Below are 301 nucleotides of genomic sequence, written 5' to 3'. Positions count from 1 at the left end.
ATCTCGTATCTTCTCCCCAACATATTATAACCTCTCCCTCATTTTCGTTTTTTCTCCTACCTCCTACCACCTTCTTTATCCCCTTTCTTTCCTACCCCCTCTTCCCGCCCCCGAATCAGCCCCTAGTAACAGGGTACTATTTACCTAATTTAGGTAAAGGTGGGCAGGGGAATAGGGAAAAGTAAGGTTGCGGCTATGGTTAGGGGTTAGAACGTGGGGAGGGGGAAGAGGGAGGGGGGGAGGGGGATTGTCTATACCCACTTTGACCTCGTTTAGCATTGTTTTGCTATTTTTTTTTATT

This window comes from Penaeus monodon, chromosome 31 (genome assembly GCF_015228065.2).
Source record: "Penaeus monodon isolate SGIC_2016 chromosome 31, NSTDA_Pmon_1, whole genome shotgun sequence".
NCBI classification, from domain to species: domain Eukaryota; kingdom Metazoa; phylum Arthropoda; class Malacostraca; order Decapoda; family Penaeidae; genus Penaeus; species Penaeus monodon.
This window is presented reverse-complemented; position numbering follows the sequence as displayed.